This window comes from Nicotiana tabacum, chromosome 2 (genome assembly GCF_000715075.1).
Source record: "Nicotiana tabacum cultivar K326 chromosome 2, ASM71507v2, whole genome shotgun sequence".
In the NCBI taxonomy this organism is placed as follows: Eukaryota; Viridiplantae; Streptophyta; class Magnoliopsida; order Solanales; family Solanaceae; genus Nicotiana; species Nicotiana tabacum.
The window spans coordinates 27,749,971-27,774,316 of NC_134081.1; positions in this window are offsets into that span (position 1 = coordinate 27,749,971).

The window sequence follows — 24,346 nt, forward strand, 5'->3', positions numbered from 1 at the left end:
TTCCTAGTCGCTTTTGCAACATAGGGTCTCCACTCCCTAGTCGTCTTTTTCAACATAGGGTCTCCACTACCTAATCTCTTTTTCCAATATAGGGTCTCCACTCCCTAGTTGATTTGATCTTAAATGCAGGGTACACCATTTCCCGATATCTTTGCCAATATAGGGTATCCCATTCCCTGGCCATATTTTCCCAACATAAGGTACACCAATCCTTAGTTGAGACATCCTTTTGACAATAAAAGAACACAATCCAAAAAAAAAAAAAAATAACATTTTCAGGGTACACCACTCCCGACCTTTTATTGCTTTCAATAAAGAAGTAGTTTAGAATTTTGTTACAATAACTCACGAAATTTTCCTAGTGCAAACTGGGGCAGAAAAATTTCGTTCGATTGTTTGTTTTGGTATCTGAGTAGGTTTTACCTCGAGGCACAGGGTTCGAGATGACTAAAAGAAGAAGTCTCAATTCAGAATAAAAGAAAAGAAAATAAAATAAGTGAATCCAAAATGCAAAAACAATTGAAAAGATGTGGAATGCTAAGACATGACTGAAGCCACGAGCATTGGAGTTCCGGTTTGATTAGAAGAAGCTATAGAAAAATGAACTAGAACCTACAGCTAGTGAGCATCAAGGTTTAGATTAGTGTCTGCCTGAAGAACCAGTCAAGACTCAAGATCAAGATTCTGAAGACTCATAGATAGGAATCTTGTAACTCATAATTGATAGGCTTGTTTATTTTTTTGATATAATAGCAGGACCGCGGACCGGAGCCTCGACGGAACCTCACTCGACTCCTCAACTCATCATTCCACAATTCTCTTTGAACTACACACGACCTGATTCCCCTATAACCCGGGATATGTAGGCTGTCCAAAACCAGGACTCGGTTGCACCCTATCTTTATTTCTTTTTCTTTTGAATAATGGTTTGGTCAAAAATTAGTCACGTGGCTCACCTAGTCTTTGCCTGAAAACTCTTTATGTTTCCAAGCAAAGAGAGGCAGCCGTGAGCACCTAATTTTTGACTATATTTGAATTTTTATCACCTTCTACTATGTAAATATTTTCAGAATTTAATATATATTTTCAGAATTTAATATATATATGTTTTTTTTATCTTTGTTACACTTATACATATATATATAGAAAAAATTATTAATAATTTAAAAGGTAAATTATTACTATTAGTATTATTTTTATTTTTAAATAAAATTTATTTTAAAATAAAATGAATTAAAAACCGAAAATAAATAAAAATTAATTTCTTTTTTTTAAAAAAACAAATTTCGGATGGGAATTAAAAAATAGAAAAAGTAGAAATATAAAATTAAAAAGTAAAAGTAAAAGTATGTCGAAATTGTTTAATAAAAAAAGTAAAAGAAAGTGGAAAATTAAAAAAATAAAAGTAAAAGAATGTGGAAATTTAAAAAATAAAAAGTAAAATAAAGTTGGAATTAAAAAATAAAAGTAAGGGTATCTGATTTTTTTTTAAAAAAGAAGTAAAAGTAAGTAGGAAATAAAAAAGAAAAGTAAAATAAGTGGAAAATAAAAAAAGAAAAGTAAAAAAGTGGGATTTTAAATATATTAAAAGTAAAAAAAATTGAGAAATTAAAAAATAAAAGTAAAGGAAAGTGGGGAATTATTTTTTTAAAAAAATAAGAAAAAATGGGAAGTGAAAATAAAAAATAAAAATCTGAAAATTTCGAAATTTTTTTCTATAAATAAAAGAGAAATGTGATGAAAAAAAATAGAGAGAGAAAGGAAAAAAATAGGGTGGAAGGAATTGAGAAAAAAGTTTTCTTCTTCTAGGATAAGGAAATTTCTACTCGTTTCATTCTTTCTTCGGCTTTCTTTCGAAATAATTAGCAGCTTCACCACTCCAAAACCACCAGCCCTTGACCACTTTTGAGTCATCATTAACCCCTCCCTCTCCCCCCCCCAAAAAAAAAAGTTCCAAAAATAGCCATTAAATCGTTAGTTTTGCAAGGTCGATTGAGGTTGCAAGTTGAGATTTGCCGCTCGAGTTTTTCGTGGTCCAAAGAGTCCAGTTGAGAGCTATCTGATCATTGAATGGTTGTAATTTAAATCCAAAATCATTAATACAAAGGTTCACTTCTCTTTCTATTTTATTTTTTTCATTAATGTTTGGGTCACTCTATTTTAATTTAACTTTGAGTATGATATGATCGAGTTCGCATCTGAGTGTGCTAAGATTAATTTGTTCTCATGTTGAGTATTTGTTAAGATTAATTTATTGTCTTTTTTAGTAGTTCATATGATTAATTTTATTGATGAATATGTATTAATTCGTTACTTTTCTTGTTTATTCAATGAAGTAATGGCTTTCCATTTTAGCATGCTTTAGTTTCATTTTGATCTCCTATCTTAGTGACTAAATTGGTCCTGCCTGTATCTATCTATTCCTGCCATAAATTTAGTCTAGTTTCAAATATTGGTTAGCAGTAAAATTATAAGAGATTAGGTTGGACCATGATTGGTGTAAGACTTTAATTGGACTTCCCTAGCGTATTTATGGGCTAATTATTATACATGACCAAAAACAAATAAACATTCACAAGCTAGCCAACTTTTTCCATAATTAATTTACTTCATTTCCTCCGTAACAATATACATACCTCATGACCTTACAATAATATCAAAATTAGTAATTGAATAATATCCGAACACCATAGCTTGATTTAGGCGCGATTAATAATAAATCATCGTGACTATGTGTACGGTTCCTGTGGCATAGTCATGGTACGTAAACCCCAATTCAAGTGCGCGTTTCACGCGACTTGACCATAACTTCAAATAATAATAAAAATAAACATGTTGTAAATCGCGGATGCATTTCACGTGGAGCGGTACAATGTGTATCAAAACGACAAGTGTGCGACATAGCGACTTGTTCAAATAAATTCCACAAATATTAAAAAGCGGTAAAAGACAAAAATGCACAATGTGTTTAAAATATGTAATAAATCAGATAATTACGCCAAGTATTAATTGTTAAGCGACCGTGCTAAAACCATGGAACTCGGGAGTGCCTCGCACCTTCTCCCAGGTTAATAGAATTCCTTACCCGGTCTTCTGTATTCGCGGACCAAAAATAAGAGTCAAATTTCCTCGATTTGGGATTCTAAAATAAATCGGTGACTTGGGACACCATAAATTATTCCAAATGGCGACTCTGAATAAATAAATAATCACATTTCGAATAATGTCACTTAAATTGGAAAAACTCCCTGCCCCTACCCCTACCCCCTCGGGAAAAAGGAGGTGTGACAGCTCTGGCGACTCTGCTAGGGAAACGAACCCAGAATCTCTGGTTCAGGGTTCAAAATTCGAGCTTAGAATAACTGTTATGCTTGGCTTTCTTGTGATTCTCTGATATTATATGTTTGGGCTTAATGTGCTAAATGTCGCTTTTTACCTCTTTGATATTGATTGAACTGTATATAAACTATTACAAAACCCTCTTCTCTCTGAGTCTTCTGAATCTTCTGGGAAGCGTGCGCTTCGCGTGGCTTCTTTTCTGTTAGAGTCATATCCTAATTTTAGAACGAGGTACGGACAAGTTGCAAAGCCGGTGAAGCTTTTGTATTCCCGGTACGCTGCCCTCTCCCCTCCCCCCGGCTCGAGTTGTCCGCTCGGGTAAGCCAGGTCTAGAACAATACACCCAGGATTTAAACTTAGAATGACATAACCTCATGCCGAATCTCTAGTAGGTACGCTTGTTTGCATCACGTGCATTTGACTTTGGGGACTCAACACAGGGGTTGGGTCCGTCTAGGACAGGTGTACCCAAATCAAGAGACCATCCTGATGCATTGTTACGTGCTACTTGTACATTTATTTTTTTCGGCTTGCATGTTGACCGTCTTCTATAAAAGGGAAAGAAAATCAAGAAAAATCAAAAGTGAGGCAAGAGAGAGAAATTTACCCGATTTCTGAAAATTCAGGCATTTGAAAATCCCAAAACTCTGCCAACATTTTGAAAAATATATATATATTTCAAAATACGCCAAATATTTTCAAAAATTAAAAGGTTATGCTTTCCTGACCGAACTACGCGGGTCTGATTCTCACCGGATGTGAGATATGTAGGCAAACCTCATCGGTTCCGGCCCTAATTTTTAAAAATTCAAAAATATTTTCCTTTAATTCCTTCTTTATAAGTTTTTCTTTGACACATAAAATCCAAAACTTTTCCTTCTTTTGTAGAAGTTTTTCTTTTGGAAATTTTAAAAAAAAGTCAAAATCCAAAAATATTTTTCTTTAATTCATTCTTTAGAAGTTTTTCCTTAGAATCCAAAAATCCAAAAATATTTTCTACCTTTTTTTTAGAAGTCTTTCTCCCAAAATATTAAAAAACAAAATCTAAAATAATATTTTCTTCCTTTTCAAAAATTCTCAAAAAAAAACAAAGAAATCGAAATAAAAAAAAAATCTTCTTTATAAGTCTTTCGAAAATTAAAAAAAATAATTCAAAATCCAGAAAAAAAAGAGTTAGTTTATTTACTTTATTCCTAATCTTTCTGAACTATGCAAGATCTGATTCATGTGGCGTCATGATACGTAGGCAATCCCCATCGGATTCGATCATTGACATCAAATAAGCTGAGTGAAAAAAAGTGAAGAAAGAAAAAGAAAGAAAAGTTTGACAAAAATAACCAAAAAAAAAACAAAGAGCGAAAAAAAAACAAGAGTGAAAAATCCAAAAAGAGAACTCTGTGTCCAGATTGACAAAGAAACCGTGAAATATTTTTGTGAATATGTTGTCATATGACGCGAGCAAGCCGCCAGGGGAAAGCCTTCAATGGACGAAACAGAAATGGTTACGGTCTTCCTACAGGCCCAAGAGGCGAACTACTTCCAGAACATGATGTCTACTATGGGTAATCCGTTCGCCGAGGCTATCAAAATTGGGGAGATGGTCGAAAATGGTTTAAAAACGGGCCAAATCTTGAGTCATGCTGCCTTTAAGACCACATCACACGCCGTTCAGAGTGGTTCGGAGGGTTTGATGAACAGAAATTGGAGAGATGAGGAATTTGATATGGCACTGAAGGCCCTTATAGCCCTTGCCGAGACAGAGGAAAAGCCAAAAATGGTCGCCAAGCCTGAAAGTTTCCTATCAGACGGGAGTCTCAGTAGCCAGTCTTGCTATCCTTTCTGCGTCCGGATTATCTCAGGGTGTGATCCGAATATTTTACTTTATTGTCTTACTTTCCAATGTAAACCTTTCTATCTTTAAAATTCAAAAAAAAAAAAAAAATCAAAATCAAAAAAGAAAAAAGAAAAAAAAAATCAAATGAAATTAATATTTCATTGTCCATGAATGTTTCTTCTTAATTCTGTCACTTCTCCTATTCCTTTTTCAGTTCTACTAAAAGCAGATTTCAATAACATGACATGCTTGCGGACTTCATGCCCAGATCCTAAAACGCTGTCAGACTTCGAAATAAAGAATCAAGAATCAGAATGCAATGAAGATAAGTTTAAGGAAATAAAACAAAGACTCGGAACAACTAAAGGAAAATTGGCTCCAGATTGAAAAGGTCCATACATTGTAACAAGAGTAATGCCAAAAGAGAGCATTATATTTAAGAGATATTGAAGGAAATGTCTCTGTGTCGGCTGTTAATACAGACGCGGTCAAAAGGTATTATGTTTGACCCTTTTAAGCAGCTTTAACGCTCTCTGATTGGGATGACGAAGGCTTTCATTCTCACTACCCAAACACTATCAACCATTTGTAAACACTTTGAGCTGGTTACCTTTTCTTTAACTACCTTTTTTGGAACCTGAAAGTGTTATTGAAAAAAAAAAAAATAGAGACAAAAGAAAATGAAATGAAAAATAAAAAAAAGAGAGGAAAATGAAAGTAAAAAGAAAGAGAAAAGAAAACAAAACAGAAGAAAAACAAAATCAAAACATTTCATGTTAATTGAACTACGTTTGACTTGATTCCGAAAGGATACGTAGGCAGCCTCTCTCTGGGATTCAGTCACACCAAAACAAAAATCCAAATTCCCTCAAAAGTGAAACCCGGGCAGATGTTATAATGGTTTGACGATGGTTTTGTCTGAAAGGTTCCAAAATTGTAATTCAATCCAAATCCTTTTTACCCAAATCCTTTTCAAGTCCTTTCGATCAATCGGCAAAGAGATTCAAAATGGGAGGATACAGTTACTCGGATCTGATACAACAAAATAAGAGAAATAAAATGAGAGAGTCTTATTGGTGAAAACCTCACGGGCATCATAAGGCGATGGTAAGCAGAGAAATTCGAAAATGAGAGAGTCTTGTTAGTGAAAACTCACAAAGAGCACTATAAGGCGATGGTGAGAAGAGAAATGAGAGAGGCCAGCTGGTGAAAACCCGCAAAGGGCGCCACTGATCGAAAAGAGAATCCTCACAGTCACTGGCATCGACACAGTCCTGGGCAAAGTTTCTCAGTCTCAAAGCAAGAGTTGTGATGAATTTCTGAGAGTTGGACGGTTTACACAGATCAGGCATCTAGTCCAAGAGGCATGTCATGTTCATTGAAGTTTGTATACACTCCAGATAAGTCCTTCTTTCTTTTCCCCGAAAGGAATACCTCTTGTCTAAATTCATTTGTCTATTCCATTGTTTGCTTTTCTTTGAATCCTTTTCGGTTTAACTCTGTTATGAAACTAAGACAAAGAAGGGAAGGCAGGACTGATTTACAGGGTTCTCACTTGATACAAGCCAATATACAAAATAAAAGGCACCCAATCTCGGCAAGGGCATCAAGTTTACTCTAACTGGCCATGTTGGCCGATGTTTTGAAATCAAAAACTGTTGAAAGAGGAAATTCAAAGTCAAATGCCCACAAGGGCAAAATAAAAGTTGAAAAGGTTAAGTCTCACGTGACTAACCATCATGGCAAAATCCAGAAAAGCCAGAGGTTCTTCGAGGTTAGAAATGCAATCGATATTCAGGAAACAACCAGTTGCAACTGAAAGGACCGAGACCAAGTGACTGAAACAATCAAGGCCACAAAACCAACCACCATTTCAAACTGACAAATTGTTCTTTGTTTGAAAAAAAAATAGGGAAACAAGTGCAATCCAAAAGCAACCTTGCAAGAAGCAGGTGCAACCAAAACGAAATTACGCAAAGGCTAGAAACAGTTTTGCATGAACTACTGCAAAAGGGAAGTCTTCTCCAAATTCTTTCCCGCATTTTACTCATTATCTTAAAAAAAATATATGAAATTAAAAAGAAAAAAAAAATCATAGTAGTATAGGGTCTCCAATCCCTAGCTGCATTTTCCAACATAGGGTCTCCACTCCCTAGTTGATAATTTTTAGACATAGGGTCTCCACTCCCTAGTCTCTTTTCCAACGTAGGGTCTCCATTCCCTAGTTGATGTTTTTAGACATAGGGTCTCCATTCCCTAGTCTGCTTTTCCAACATAGGGTATCCACTCCTTAGTTGATGTTTTTAGACATAGGGTCTCCACTCCCTAGTCGTTTTTCCAACATAGGGTCTCCACTCCCTAGTTGATGATTTTTAGACATAGGGTCTCCACTCCCTAGTCGCTTTTCCAACATAGGGTCTCCACTCCCTAGTTGATTGTATTTTAGACATAGGGTCTCCACTCCCTATTCGCCTTTTCCAATATAGGGTCTCCACTCCCTAGTTGATTTTATTTTAGATATAGGGCCTCCACTCCCTAGTCTCTTTTCCAACATAGGGTCTCCACTCCTTAGTTGATATTTTTAGACATAGGGTCTCTATTCCCTAGTCTGCTTTTCCAACATAGGGTCTCCACTCCCTAGTCTGCTTTTCCAACATAGGGTCTCCACTCCCTTGTTGATATTTTTAGACATAGGGTCTTCACTCCCTAGTTGTTTTTCCAACATAGGCTCTCCACTCCCTAGTTGAAGTTATTTTGGACATAGGGTCTCCACTCACTAGTCGCTTTTCCAACATAGGGTCTTCACTCCCTAGTTGATAATTTTTAGACATAGGGTCTCCACTCCCTAATCGCTTTTCCAACATAGGGTCTCCACTCCTTAGTTGATGATTTTTAGGCATAGGGTCTCCACTCCCTAGTCGCTTTTCCAACATAGGGTATCCACTCCCTAGTTGATTTTATTTTTAGACATAGGGTCTCCACTCCCTAGTCGCTTTTCCAACATAGGGTATCCACTCCCTAGTTGATTTTATTTTAGACATAGGGTCTCCACTCCCTAGTTGATTTTATTTTTAGACATAGGGTCTCCACTCCCTAGTCGCCTTTTCCAACATAGGGTCTCAACTCCCTAGTTGATTTTATTTTAGACATAGGGTCTCCACTCCCTAGTCTCTTTTTCCAACATAGGGTCTCCACTCCCTAGTTGATGATTTTCCAATATAGGGTATCCACTCCCTAGTTGATTGATATTTTAGACATATGGTCTCCACTCCCTAGTCTCTTTTCCAACATAGGGTCTCCAATCCCTAGTTGATGATTTTCCAACATAGGGTATCCACTCCCTAGTTGATGATATTTTAGACATAGGGTCTCCACTCCCTAGTATCTTTTCAAACATAGGGTCTCCACTCCCTAGTTGATGATTTTCCAACATAGGGTCCCCACTCCTTAGTTGATGATTTTTAGACATAGGGTCTCCACTCTCTAGTTTATTTTCTAACATAGGGTCTCCACTCCCTAGTTGATGCTTTTAGACATAGGGTCTCCACTCCCTAGTCGCTTTTGCAACATAGGGTCTCCACTCCCTAGTCGTCTTTTCCAACATAGGATCTCCACTCCTTAGTTGATTTTATTTTTGACATAGGGTCTCTACTACCTAGTCGCTTTTTCCAACATAGGGTCTCCACTCCCTAGTTGATTTGATCTTAAATGCAGGGTACACCATTCCCCAATATCTTTGCCAATATAGGGTATCCCATTCCCTGGCCACATTTTCCCAACATAAGGTACACCAATCCTTAGTTGAGACATCCTTTTGACAATAAAAGAACACAATCCAAAAAAAAAAAATGACATTTTCATGGTACACCACTCCCGACCTTTTATTGCTTTCAATAAAGAAGTAGTTTAGAATTTTGTTACAATAACTCACGAAATTCTCCTAGTGCAAACTGGGGCAGAAAAATTTCGTTTGATTGTTTGTTTTGGTGTCTGAGTAGGTTTTACCTCGAGGCACAGGGTTCGAGATGACCAAAAGAAGAAGTCTCAATTCAGAATAAAAGAAAATAAAATAAAATAAGTGAATCCAAAATGCAAAAGCAATTGAAAAGATGTGGAATGCTAAGACATGACTGAAGCCACGAGCATTGGAGTTCCGGTTTGATTAGAAGAAGCTATAGAACAATGAACTAGAACCTACAGCTAGTGAGCATCAAGGTTTAGATTAGTGTCTGCCTGAAGAACCAGTCAAGACTCAAGATCAAGATTCTGAAGACTCATAGATAGGAATCTTGTAACTCATAATTGATAGGCTTGTTTATTTTTTTGATATAATAGCAGGACCGCGGACCGGAGCCTCGACGGAACCTCACTCGACTCCTCAACTCATCATTCCACCATTCTCCTTGAACTACACGCGACCTGATTTTCCTATAACCCGGGATATGTAGGCTGTCCAAAACCAGGACTCGGTTGCACCCTATCTTTATTTCTTTTCTTTTTGAATAATGGTTTGGTCAAAAATTAGTCACGTGGCTCACCTAGTCTTTGCCTGAAAACTCTTCATGTTTCCAAGCAAAGAGGGGCTTCTGTGAGCACCTAATTTTTGACTATATTTGAATTTTTATCACCTTCTACTATGTAAATATTTTTAGAATTTAATATATATATATTTTTTTAGCTTTGTTACACTTATCTTTGTTACACTTATACATATATATATAGAAAAAATTATTAATAATTTAAAAGGTAAATTATTACTATTAGTATTATTTTTATTATTATTTTTATCTTTATTTTTAAATAAAATGAATCAAAAACCGAAAATAAATAAAAATTAATTTCTTTTTTTTTTAAAAACAAATTTCGGATGGGAATTAAAAAATAGGAAAAGCAGAAATATAAAATTAAAAGTAAAAGTAAACGTATGTAGAAATTGTTTAATAAAAAAAGTAAAAGAAAGTGGAAAATTAAAACAATAAAAGTAATAGAATGTGAAAATTTAAAAAATAAAAATTAAAATAAAGTTGGAATTAAAAAATAAAAGTAAGGGTATCTGATTGTTTTTAAAAAAAAAAGTAAAAGTAAGTGGGAAATAAAAAAGAAAAGTAAAATAAGTGGGAAATAAAAAAAGAAAAGTAAAAAAGTGGGATTTTAAATATATTAAAAGTAAAAAAAAGTGAGAAATTCAAAAATAAAAGTAAAGGAAAGTGGGGAATTATTTTTTAAAAAAAATAAGAAAAAATGAGAAGTGGAAATTCTTTTTAATTAAAAATAAATAAATAAATAAAAAATAAAAAATAAAAATCTGAAAATTTCGAAATTTTTTTCTATAAATAGAAGAGAAATGTGATGAAAAAAAATAAAGAGAGAAAGGAAAAAAATAGAGAGGAAGGAATTGAGAAAAAAATATTTTCTTCTTCTAGGATAAGGAAATTTCTACTCGTTTCATTTTTTCTTCGGCTTTCTTTCGAAAAAATCAGCAGCTTCACCACCCCAAAACCACCAGCCCTTGACCACTTTTGAACCATCATTAACCCCCCTCCCCCCCCAAGAAAAAAAAAGCTCCAAAAATAGCCACTACATCGTCAGTTTTGCATGGTCGATTGAGGTTGCAAGTTGAGATTTGCCGCTCGAGTTTTCCGTGGTCCAAAGAGTCCAGTTGAGAGCTATCCAATCATTGAGTGGTTATAATTTAAATCCAAAATCATTAATACAAAGGTTCACTTCTCTTTCTATTTTGTTTTTTTCATTAATGTTTCGGTCACTCTGTTTTAATTTAACTTTGAGTATGATATGATCGAGGTCGCATCTGAGTGTGCTAAGATTAATTTGTTCTCATGTTGAGTATTTGTTAAGATTAATTTATTGTCCTTTTTAGTAGTTCATACGGTTAATTTTATTGATGAATATGTATTAATTCGTTATTTTTCTTGTTTATTCAATGAAGTAATGGCTTTCCATTTTAGCATGCTTTAGTTTCATTTTGATCTCCTATCTTAGTGACTAAATTGTTCCTGCCTGTATCTATCTATTCCTGCCATAAATTTAGTCTAGTTTCAAATATTGGTTAGCAGTAAAATTATAAGAGATTAGGTTGGACCATGATTGGTGTAAGACTTTAATTGGACTTCCCTAGCGTATTTATGGGCTAATTGTTGCACATGACCAAAAACAAATAAACATTCACAAGCTAGCCAACTTTTTCTATAATTAATTTACTTCATTTCCTCCGTAACAATATACATACCTCATGACCTTACAATAATGTCAAAATTAGTAATTGAATAATATCCGAACACCGTAGCTTGATTTAGGCGCGATTAATAATAAATCATCGTGACTATGGGTACGGTTCCTGTGGCATAGTCATGATACGTAAACCCCAATTCAAATGCGCGTTTCACGCGACTTGACCATAACTTCAAATAATAATAAAAATAAATATGTTGTAAATTGCGGGTGCGTTTCATGTGGCGCGGTTTGCAATGTGTACCAAAACGACAAGTGTGAGACATCGCGACTTGTTCAAATAAATTCCACAAATATTAAAAAGCGGTAAAAGATAAAAATGCACAATGGGTTTAAAACATGTAATAAATCAGATAATTACGCCAAGTATTAATTGTTAAGCGACCGTGCTAAAACCATGGAACTCGGGAGTGCCTCGCACCTTCTCCCAGGTTAACAAAATTCCTTACCCGGTCTTCTGTGTTCGCGGACCAAAAATAAGAGTCAAATTTCCTCGATTTGGGATTCTAAAATAAATCGGTGACTTGGGACACCATAAATTATTCCAAGTGGCGACTCTAAATAAATAAATAATCACATTTCGAATAATGTCACTTAAATTGAAAAAACTCCCTACCCCTACCCCCTCGGAAAAAAGGAGGTGTGACAATTGCTTGATATCAGAGCACTACGTTCATTTAGGTCTCACGAGTCATGAGCAAGTATAATAGAGTCTTACGGATTAGTACATAGACATCTGTACTTATCTTCGAGAGGCTACATAACTGTTAGGAGAACTTCTCTTTCTTGATTCCTTGTCGTGTGATTTGATTTTTGGTTGAAGCTTATGTCTTCAGTTCTTTCCTACTCATTCTTATGCGATGTCGATCATTCAATATCAATTAGGCACCGATGAGTTATGGTGATGCTACGGATGTGGTGCAGAACATTTTTCCCTACATATGCGGGCGGACTACTATCGTCGCCTTTTGAAGGGGTGTTCAGTCGTATCAGTCTAGTGTTGGTGTTGTCCACGGGTTCAAGGCTATACACAGTGTATTGTGATGTTTCTTGCATTGTTATCGCATAGTGTTAGCGTGAAGGTAGGATGTATACTTATGTGTTGAGGCAGTGAATGATTCAGGGGGAGTATTATTCGGTTCATGATTGGATGATTCAATATTTAATTCCAACGCATGAGAGGTAATTGGACTATGGGTGTACATGATTTAGTTGACCAAGTAACGAGATTTGATATTTCCAAACTTGGTGGAATTCTTGTTTGTGTTGTGGTGTCGTCATCCTTATTTGAGTGCACGAAGGCTCATCGGTATGATGATTGATAAGTGGGGATTTTGACTGCTTATTAGCACCTTTTAGCTTTTGTTTTAGTCCCAAAGTATTGAATTGTGTTTCCAAAACTAATGAAATTGGGCAAATTGCAGGAATACTGGAAGTTTGGTCTATCAAGATGAAATCCGACTCAAAAAGGAGTGAGCCGAAACTCAAGGCAATAAAGGGCGCAGAATCTCAAATGTGCGGTCCATAGAAGAAATTGCGGACCGCAGAATTCCATCTGCGGCCGCAAACCAAAAAAGCAAAATTCAATGGAACTTTCAGCAATATGCGGACCATACATGAATTGTGTGGCCGTAGAACCAGGCCTTTACTGACAAAGAAGAAAGTTCAGAGAATATGCAAAAAGACTAAGTCTTAAAGCCTTTGTGAAGTACGGACCACACCAGAATTGTGCGGCCGCAGAAGTTTGCCTCGTGGCCGGAGTCCAGAAATGTGCGGCAGCAGAAACCTCTTTCCTGCCAACTGAAAAAATCTATGGACTGCACATGGAATTGTGCGACCGCAGAACCTCCCGAGGGGAATTTTTATCTGCAATTTTTGGCCATGTATAAATAGACGAGTTTTACAAAATTAGGTCAAGTATGAACACTAAAAGTTGCTGTAGCCGTTTCTTCTTACTACTTTAGGAAGTTTTACATTATTTTGGTGTATTAACATTAGATTTCATCATTTTAATCTTTTCTTATGAGTTTAATTAGATTTTCTTCTTTATTCTCTTCAATACCCATTATAAGAAGCGGGATTTTCACTAGGGTTATGACCCAACCCTAGTGTGTAAACTTTATGGGTGATTAATTTAATGTTTGCTTATGATTGGGTGTTGATTATTTAGCTTAGTTCATGCTTGAATTTTAGAATTAATGGTTGCAAATATTGATTCATGCCTACTTAGTCTCAACTTGAGAAAGAGAGACCTAATCTAGGATAACTTGGCTAACAAGGAATTAGATTAATTGAGAGATTGATTAGCTTAATTAAAGGGTTCTCACTAGGGATAGTAAGAACCCGACTTGAGCTCATATCAACTATTTTGTTTGATACCCATTTGGACTTGAGAAATCCAAATTGGGCAAAATAACTCTCTCACCAAGAGTTATTGAGTGGGTAACGTAGAGTTGAAAGCTATAATACACCCCAATCAACAAAATAAGTGTTAACGTCTTTATCCTATTAGGCAAACACCTAGAATATGGTCACAGCCCTAGGCCTTTAATTATTTGGAAAAACACCAAAAACACTGATTCACTTCTAGTTTCTTTCCTTAGCTTATAATTGCAAGAGTAAAATTAGAATCAGAAATCAAAAACTATTGTGGAAGTGCAATATAGCTATTCCTTTCACTTTCGTCAAGTGTATACTCCTAACACCCCTAGTAACTCCCTGTGAAAATCGACCCCGACTCTTGTTGGGTACTATTCTTCCAATGACCGTTTCCACTCACTATTGAGTGCAGATTGGACATGGATCAATTTTTGGCGCCGTTGCCGGGGAGTTAAATAGTGTTAGCTATATTTTTTGGGTATGTTTTTGGAATATCTTCTTTTCCTTCCGTGTTACTAACTTGTGTGAGAAATCGTAGGTACAACCATGGTGAACAATGAGCTCGGCAATTTGACTTTGGGGGATGTGGACGTCGAGGATGAGAAAGTTGATGAGGTTCCTCTTGAACCTCAAGCCAATAGAAGAGGCCAAGTGCCTCATGACAATGTCCATGCTCCACCCCCACCTCCACCACGAGCGACTCCATACCAGATATTGTCCAATGAAGGATATGCAAGTGCAATAGTCCTTCCCCGTATTAGGGTGGACAACTTTCAAATTACCAATGTGATGCTCACTTTACTTGAGCAACGGGGTTTCTTCACCAGTGCGCCAACTCAAAATGCGTACAAACATTTGAAGGGGTTTTTGGATACTTATTGGGGGAGCAAATAAACAAATATCTCTGAGGATGCATTGAGGCTAAGGTTTTTCCCTTCTCTCAACGAGGTAAAGCTTTAGATTGGTTGGAATGTTTGCCGAACCATTCCATTCACACTTGGGATGAGTTGGCAGAAAAGTTTATTTCTAAGATCTTCTCTCCGGGGCATATGGCTACACTTCGAGATTATATTTTGGCATTCAAGTAAGAGCCGAATGAACCACTACACGAGATATGGGAACGTTATAGAACAATGGTTAAGGAATGTCCCAACAATGATATAACAGAGAACATAATTCAACAAACTTTCTATCATAGGATTAACACAACCAACTAATGTGTAGTGAATCAACTTGATGGTGGGAACTTCATGACTACGCCTTATTTGGAGGCGTGTGAGATTTTGGATGATATGGCGGAAACGTCATTGGCTTGGCAATCCCGTGCCAATGTTCCACAAGGTGAACCAAACATGATCCACCTTCACAAAGAGTTGCAAGACCATGAGCAAGACATTGCCGAATTGATAACCACCATGACGCAGCTAGCAAAGGCCCAACTAAATCAAGTGCAAAATCCCAAGCAAGTCAATGCCATGGAGGGAGTGAACATGATGGTGAACAAGAGGAGGACCAAGTGTCCACAAGTGCAAAATCGAGTGGAGAATTATGTGAAGAAGATAGTGGTTTTGAGCAAGATGATTCCTATAATGAACAAGAGGAGGAAGTGCAATATGTGAATAACTTTCAAGGGAAAAGAAACAACTTCCAAGGCCCAAAACCAACAACAATGGCAACTTCCAAACAATCAAGGCAATTGGAGCGGAAACAACAATCAAGAGAATTGGCATAACAACAACAATCAAGGAAATTGGAGTAGAAATAATCAAGGAAATTAAGGGGGGGGGGGGTAACTATCAAGGCAGATGGAACAACAATCAAGGCAACCGGGGGTCGGATTTTCAAAGGCCCCCGATGTATCAACAACCGAGCAACCCCCCTCTTTATCCTTTCCATGGTTCAAGTTCTTTAAACAATGAGATGGGGCGTATTGAAAATATGTTCAAACAAATGATGGAAGAGAATGCCGATTCTGATGCCCAACTTGCCTCACACAACACATCTATCCGCAACCTAGAAGTTCAAATGGGGAAAATCTCCCAAGCTCTAAATTCTCGTCCTAATGGGGCACTATCAAGTGACACGGTAGTAAACCCAAAGGGTGAAAACAACATTGGGCATGCCATGACTGTTACTACAAGAAGCGAAAGAGGTGGGAATGCACCCACCTCAAGTCAAAGGAAACTTGTGGATGATGAGCAATTGGTACAAGAAGAAGAGATCCTAAATAATGTGGTGCAACCTAATGATGAAGTTCGGATTGATATTGATGATAGTGTGGGAGAGACTCAAGAGGAGGTGAACCCATCTAGGGATCACATTATTGACATACCAGAGCTGGTAGTGCAAAAGGCTAAGGCACCATTGCCTAAGCCTCCACCTCCATACCCTCAAAGGCTTGCCAAGAAAAATGGTGAGAATCAATTCAAAAATTTCATTCAAATGATAAAGAGTCTCTCAATCAATGTGCTATTAGTTGAAGCTTTGGAAAAAATGCACAGTTATGCCATGTTTATGAAGGATCTCGTGACAAAGAAGCGGTCAATGAATTTTGAAACTATCAAAGTCACTCATCAAGTGAGTATAACTGTGTATTCAATGGCTCCTAAGTTGAAGGATCCCGGTGCTTTCAAGATTCCTTGTACAATTGGAAGTGCCGAGTTTGCTAAAGTTGTTTGTGATCTTGGGACAAGTATCAATTTGATGCCCTATTCGGTTTTCAAAACTTTGGGGATTGGGAAACCAAGACCCACCTCTATGAGATTGCAAATAGCCGATCGTACTATTAAGAGGCCTTTGGGATTGATTGAAGATGTCTTGGTTCGTGTTGATAAATTCATTCTTCCGGTGAATTTTGTCATTCTAGATTGTGAGGTTGACTATGAAGTGCCAATTATTCTTGGGAGAACTTTCCTTGCTACGGGGAAGGCTCGTTGTGATGTTGAAGTCGGAAAGCTTACATTCTGGGTTGGTGATGAAAAAATGGTTGCAACTCCATGCAGCAACCAAATAGCAATGAGGTGTGTTCGTTTGTGGACTTGGTGACCGATGTTATTATTGATGATACAGGTGCTACAATCAATGTTGGTGATATGTTGGAGGCCATCTTGCTCAAATTTGATGATGACGAGATGGATGGCTTCATGGAATGTGTGCACTCTTTGCAAGGAATGGTGTCGTACACTATGCACCCTAAAAATTATCTTTGGATCTTGAAAATAGGACAACTCCTCCTACAAAGCCTCCTTATATTGAAGAGCCTCCCACTTTGGAGTTGAAGCCATTGCCTACACATCTTCGGTATGAATTTCTTGGCCATTGTTCTACTTTACTAGTTATTTTTTTCTCTTGTTTGACTAACGTTCAGGTAGATTCCACATTGGCGGTGCTACAAAAGAGGAAGAAGGCTATTGGGTGGGCATTGGCGGATATTAGGGGGATAAGCCCCGCCTTTTGCATGCACAAGATCAAGTTGGAGGATGGTGCCAAACCATCTATTGAACATAAAAGGAGACTCAATGAGGTTATGCAATAAGTTGTCAAAAGGAGATTATCAAGTGGTTGAATGCCAGGGTGATTTACCCCATCTCCGATAGTTCATAGACTTCTCCGGTTTAATGTGTCCCAAAGAAAGGGGGCATGACGGTGGTCACCAATGATAAGAATGAGTTGATTCCTACAAGAACGGTGACCTGATGGTGGGTGCATATGGACTATCACAAGCTCAACAAAGTCACAAGAAAGGATCACTTTCCACTTCCTTTATTAGACCAATGCTCGATAGATTGGCCGGCCGTGCATTCTATTACTTCTTGATGGGTGCAAAAGTCATTGTTCACACGGATCATGCAGCGGTTCGGTATCTTATGAGCAAGAAGGACTCCAAAGTTCGGTTTATGAGATAGGTTCTTTTGTTGCAAGAGTTTGATATTGACATCCAAGATAGAAAAGGGGGTGAAAACCAAGTGGCGGACCACTTGTCTCGTTTGGAGGAGGAGGGGAGGCTGCATGATGGCCTTGAAATCAATGACTCCTTTTCCGATGCGCAACTCTTGGCTATTTCAATGAAAGAGGTGCCATGGTTCGCCGATCTAGCTAATGTTTTTGTGAGTGGAATCATTCCAGATGAGTTCTCTTCAAACCAAAGGAAGAAGCTCAAACGGGATTGTCAAGATTATTATTGGGATGAATCATACCTTTTCCGAATTTGTACGGATGGGGTGATTAGAATATGTGTACCGGAAGAAGATCAAGGTGAAATTCTTGGGGCTTGTCATTCTTCGCCATATGGTGGTCATCATAGTGGAACAAGAACGACGACCAAAGTGCTTAGTTGCGGCTTTTTTGGCCCACTCTTTACAAGGATGCAAGTGAGCTAGTGAAGAGATGTGATGAATGTCAATGGGCCAGTGAAATCTCAAAGAAGAATGAAATGCCTCTCACAATCATTTTGGATATTGATATTTTCGATGTGTTGGGTATTGACTTCATGGGCCCTTTTGTGAATTCTTGTGGAAGCACCTACATCTTGGTCGCGGTTGATTATGTGTCCAAATAGGTTGAGGCCGTTGCTTTACCCAACAACGAGGCGAGAAGTATGGTGGCTTTCTTGAAGAAGAATATTTTCACAAGGTTTGGTACCTTACGTGCTATTATAAGCGATATGGGGTCATATTTTTGCAACAAAGCTTTCGACACTTTGCTTAACAAGTATGGTGTTACTCACAAAATCATGACCCTTTATCACCCATAAGCTAGTGGGCAAGTGGAAGTCTCCAATCAGGAGATAAAGAGTATCTTGTCCAAAATAGTGAATGTTAATCGGATGGATTGGTCCAAGAAGCTTGATGATGTATTATAGGCTTATCGAACGACTTAAAAAACACATATCAGAATGTCGCCATACCGGTTGGTGTTCGAAAAAGCTTGTCATCTTCTGGTGGAACTAGAGCACAAGGTCATGTGTGCTCTAAAGAAATTGAATCTTGATTGGGATGTAGCCGCTAACTTGAGGGTTGCACATTTGAATAAATTGGATGAGTTCCGGTACCATGCTTATGCAAGTCCGTCCTTGTACAAAAAAAAGATGAAATATCTTCATGACAAATACATTTGGAACAAAGAGTTCAAGGTAGGCGATCTTGTATTGTTGTTTAACTCAAGGTTGAGGATGTTTCCCTGGAAGCTAAAGTGTAAATGGAGTGGTCCTTTTGAAATTATAGATGTGACACCTTTTGGTGCATTGGACTTGAAGAATAAAAATAATGAAGTATTCTGAGTCAATGGTCACCGGGTGAAGCACTACTTGGGAAAAGTTGGAGATAGCCACATCGTGGCGGTCATTCATTTCAATTGATAGTATTCTGTGTCTTGCCGCGACGTTAACTCAGGCGCTTTTTGGGAGGTAACCCATGTTTCTTTTCATTCTTCTTTTATAGTTAGGTGTTGTTTTTATTCTAACTTGATTTGTGAGGACCACACATTTTTGGTTGTTGTAGCAAAAGAACATTGCGGCCGCACAATCAGCTTGCGGACCGCACAAACGAGAGGTTGAAAATGTCAACTCTCTGAAGTTTAGTCTGTCAGAGAAAAGGCCGATGTGCGACCGCAACATGAAATCTACGTCCGTGCACAAAATTGTGCGGACCGCAAAATAGCATTTTTTCTGTCATTAGAGAGTCTATACTTTTTGAATCCAATGTGCGACTGCATGTCTAATTATACGGACCGCAAAAATCATGTTGCGGCCGCACATCAACTATTTCTCTGTCATCAGAGAGTTGGCATCTTTTGGGTTTCAGAGATGTGGCCGCAAGTGAAATTGTGCGGACCACACTTCACTTTTACGTCCGCACAACAAAATTGTTTGGTCTGCACGTCCTCTTCTGCGGCCACGAGAAAAATTGTGTGGACCACAGATCATTTCCCTATAAACATGTTCTAATTGTGTACCCTCAATGTGTCTTCTAGTTTATAGCTTACTTGCATATCTTCTGTGTATGTCTGAACATTGAATTGCAACTAACAATCGCCTTTACTTGATACAGACAATGGTTCGATCTAGAGGACGCGATGAACCTTCTTGGGGCCGAGGCAAGAGTGCCTTACCCCTTGGCCAACAAAAGACAATTACAAAAAAAGCTACAACCGGTAGAGGGAGAGGTGCAGATCTCTCTGAGACGATCTCATATGTCCCGTCTAGTGAAGCATCAGAGGGCAACTCAGCCTCTGTTCAGGAGTAGTCGGTCATATAGTCGAGGCCGCCAGGGAGATACCAGTTCAGGGACAAGCCATCCTGATCTCATAGCACTTTCGAAGGATTGAAGAGTGCTAGTCAGGCTTCTGAGCCATCGACTATACCGGTCCCTGAGGCGTAGGATACTCCAGTTCATGATATCCCTGATGATGGCAGAGGGGGAGATGCTACAGCTACCGGTCTTGAAAGATCGAAGAAGAAAGAGGTTTAGGAGGACCGATTTGTTAGCTTGGATGCCTTCACCATCTTTCTTACATGGTGGCCGGCGAGGTCACTAACACTTGAGTGGCAGTTTCTGTTGAAAGATTTAGAGAGGTACAATCCAGCCATTTTGAGGTAGTTCAGGGAACGCAAGGGGTGGATGTGGTTCATTCAGAGTGTAGTAGATGCCAAAGAGTACCTTGTCCGGGAATTCTACGCCAATGTGGTGCATATCAAAAAAGGGACAAAGGTGACCAAAGTGCGTAACCTCAAAGTGAGGTTTGATCAGCATACACTTTACACGTACTTGGGCTTCGAAGATGTTGAGCCGAAGGAGTATTTGGAGAAGTGTGCACTAGGAGATGCAGTCCGACCTTGGTTAGCAGATATTCTAGCAGCACCAGGGCCACCACCACCATGTATTGCCACTGGCGTTCCTATCCACCAGAGCACTCTGAGTTTCAAGGCGAAGGAGTGGCAAACCTTTGTCTGCAGCAGACTGGACCCGAGCCAAAATGAGACTCACCTTCCGATTCCTCGGGCAATTTTGGTTGCTTCTATTATGGCTGGGTACCCTATCAATATGGGTGTCATGATGTCGTGCAACATCTTAATGATTTCTCGGCAAGATGACTCTTCCTACCTGTATCCCAACACTATTACAAAATATCTCACGGATGCAAAGGTAGAGCCGAGGGATTATGACACAAAGGTGAAATTGAAGAATCCTTTTACTTGGTACTCACTGATGGATGCGAACAATCCGAAGAAGAAAGTTCAGCCTCCTACCACCGCAGGCTAGTCTGATGAGCCAGCTATGGTAGCTACTGAGGCAGTTGATGTTCCATCCACTTCAGCCGAGCCTTCCTCCAGTGCCGCAACAATGCCTTCACCCTCCTCCACAGCCTCTACTGTAGCTCCTACCACAACTCCCACCTCGGCTTTGAAGCCAGTGCCCGTGCCTCCTCATCCACTATCTACACTTTGAGTCTCCTAGACATTGGTGAGTCTCAACTAGGGCTGTGCATAAATTACCGTACCGAAACCGAAAATTTTAGTATTTGGTATTCAATATTTTGGAATTCGGTATGGTATTTGGTTTAAGTTTTTTAAAAAAATGGTATTAGGTATGGTATTTGGTATTTTAAAATGAAATACCGAAATACCGATACCGTACCAAAATATATATTATATTACACAATACACATATTATTAATTATAACATAATTATAAAAAAACTACAATTTTACTTTTTTTTATTCTTCAAGTTTATCAATTAACTCTAAGCAAGTAACAAGACATTTCTATTGATCAAATTTATTCCTTTATGTACAGTTTTCTCTCTCTGGGTTGATATTTGTTGGTTTTAGACAAAACTTTTGTCAACAATCATTTTTAGTTTTGTACTTTTGAGTACTTTAATTAAGAATATTACCGTCTATGACTCTATGCACTAGTTAATATTCAAACCGAATAAACCGCAACTACCGAACCGAATAAACCGAAAAGAGAAAAATCGAAGCATACCAAATTTAATTAGGTACGGTATTTGTATAACATTTTAATAAATCTAATACCAAAAATACCGAACCGAAATATCTAAATACCGTACCGACCGACGAACACTTCTAGTCCTAACAACTGGATGCACACAACCACTCTAAAGTTGTCTGACTTGTCTAGTACTGTTGCAGTGCAGTCCACCTCACATGCATCACAAGTTCTTTCTGACCTTGAGGAGACATTGAAGAAAATTCTGGAGAACCAGAAGACTATTATGGACACTTTGGTACAACATGGGTCGGTGATTGAAGAATTGGGAAAAGAAGTCAAGAAGATGAGAAAATCCTAGGCCAACAAGAAGTCAGTGGAAAACTCCGGAGACAAGTGACCGGGCTTGCTACAGCCTAAGATCTCCCCTTTGACATGATGCTTGACCCACACCATTCAGTCCTAGATCCTATAGCACTATCTGCACCGGTGGCACCAGCTGGACAGTCTAAAGAGCCAGACCTTGCTGCCGACACTGCTGAGGCCGTGTGTCAGATGTTCGCCAACCCAACCACACCTAGAGTTAAGGATGATGATATTCAGTTGGCATCCTGAGGGCGATGACACTGCTGGGGACACAGAGATGTCCAAGGAGCCATAAGGAGTTTTCTTCACTCTTTCCTCTTTTACTCTTATTTTGCTAAGCATTAGGGACAATGCTTACTTTTATTCGGGGTGGGGGGGTGGGGGGGCATGTAATAATTTGATGATATTCTCTCTTTTCCTATTTGTGTGTATATATATTCTCTCTCTTACTATGTATATTCATTCTATCCTTAGTAGTTTTGTTCATTAGCTTCTTTATCTTTGTTTTTGCTTATTAGCTTCTTTTTATATTTTAGTAGTTAATAAACCTTTGGTTTTCTTAATGCCACGGTTCTTTCCAAAGGTAGTTTTTGTGTGAACCAGGTGACTTGTTCAAACGATGGATGGCGTGACAACCTTCTTAAGGGAATGAGTCTGTTTTTATGTTTAGGTAATAATAGTAGTAGTAATGAATAAAAAGACCTAATTAAGTCATGCTCAAAGAGTCAACCATGCTTCAATTGGCACCAACACACTTAACTACGTGCTTATGGTTAGAAATAAGGTTTTGAAAAAAATAACTCTAGTTAGTGACTTTGTGACTCTTGTGTTGACTTTGGCAATCATCGAGTGGTTTAATTGGACCATAGTGATCTTTAAACTTGAATGTGGTTATTGTGGGCCCTCGATTCTGTCCTCTTTTACAATATGGTTGCATGAGGGGTGAGATGAATTGTTGCTAGTCCAAGTATCCGTGCGAAGGGTCTGGAATTTTCTCCGAATGTGTTTCAAGGCAAAATCCTAAGTTTTGCTTGGTTTGAGAAGTGATTGTAGGCTATCCTTGGCCCATTTGATTTTTTCATTGCCAACCAATGTCATTATCCCTACTCAACCCCTTTGAACCTCTAGCCTTTCTCATTTGATAACCATGTTATAAGCCTTTAGCCATTTTGTCGTGACCCTCTCTTGGCACCCGAGCTTTTCTTAACACTCTTGTGAAATAAATGGCTTAAAACGTAAGTTTGGGGGAGAGATAAGGAACTTGAAAATGGTATCAAGGCACAAAAAAGGAAAAGAAATGATCTCTATGAGAAGAGAAGGCAAGAAAAGAAAAGAACAAAAAGAAAAATGGAAAAGTGAATAAGGGGAAGGGTTGAATGGATTCAAAAATAGATAATGATCCCAAACATGGAGAAATCAAAAAGGGAGAAAAAGAATAAAATGATCAAGAAAGAGTGATTCTAAGTCTCTCTAGTCCCCAATAAAAAGAAAGTGCCTCTAAGAATTGGCAAAGTGTGAGCCGAGAAACGAAAGATGAAGTGCTTAAGGAAAGGTGTAACCACTTACCCATACGATACCCTACCTTAACCCAAAAGCCTTCATTACATTTTGAAAGAAGTTCTACTTGATTTCAAATCGAGTGAGCTTACATTAGTGACAATCTACATGAGGGGCAAGCATATGGTACTTGAAGCCGTACTTGTGACATTCTCTTAAGAGAGAAGAGTGAACCTTTCATAAATCTTTGGATTGACTGCTAAATTTCTTAAGTGAGCTACCCAAATGGAAAGTAGAGAAGGAAGTGTTTGGAGTCCACCATGACCTACATGATAGAGCAAACGTCTTTGATGAGTAAAGTCAATGCTTGGAGCTCAAATGTTACATTAGAACTATATGTGCATGAATGCTTAACTTGTCGCCTTGTTGATAATACATGAGTAGTGTGGGTAATTGTTGGTCCCAACTAATATGTGGATGGCTCACCTTTGACTCACTAAAATGACCCTTAACTTTTGGATATGGGAACTAATTTATTTGCTTATGGACAAGCAAAGACTTAAGTTTGGGGGAGTTGATAAGTGGGTATTTTGACTCCTTATTAGCACCCTTTAGCTTTTGTTTTAGTCTGAAAGTATTGAATTGTGTTCCCGAAACTAATGAAATTGTGCAAATTACAGGAATGCTAGAAGTTTGGTCTATCAAAATGAAATCTGACTCAAAAAGGAGTGTTC